General features: G+C 52.8%; 1 protein-coding gene across 1 annotated transcript in view; it reads left to right on the top strand.

The window, feature by feature from the left end:
• Nucleotides 1-212, top strand: part of LOC104084030 (phospholipid-transporting ATPase FetA-like) — a gene marked incomplete at both ends in the record, with an annotated part of 38,881 nt that overhangs the window by 18,063 nt on the left and 20,606 nt on the right. The window lies entirely within an intron of this gene.

Genomic DNA, 212 nt, shown 5'->3' with positions numbered 1-212 from the left:
GGGTTCGCCTACAGGCCACCCGACCAGGAAGACCGAGTGGATGAGGCCGTCTATATATAGACAGATAGAAGCAGCCTCATGTTCACAAGCCCTGGTCCTCATGGGGGACTTCAACCCCCCCAATCTCTGTTGGAGGGACAACACGGCAGGGCGTAAGCAATCTGGGAGGTTTCCGGAATGCATTGATGATAACTTCCTTCTTCAAGTAGTAA

Source organism: Fulmarus glacialis, unplaced genomic scaffold, assembly GCF_000690835.1.
Source record: "Fulmarus glacialis isolate BGI_N327 unplaced genomic scaffold, ASM69083v1 scaffold45491, whole genome shotgun sequence".
Taxonomy (NCBI): Eukaryota; Metazoa; Chordata; class Aves; order Procellariiformes; family Procellariidae; genus Fulmarus; species Fulmarus glacialis.
This window is presented reverse-complemented; position numbering and strand designations above follow the sequence as displayed.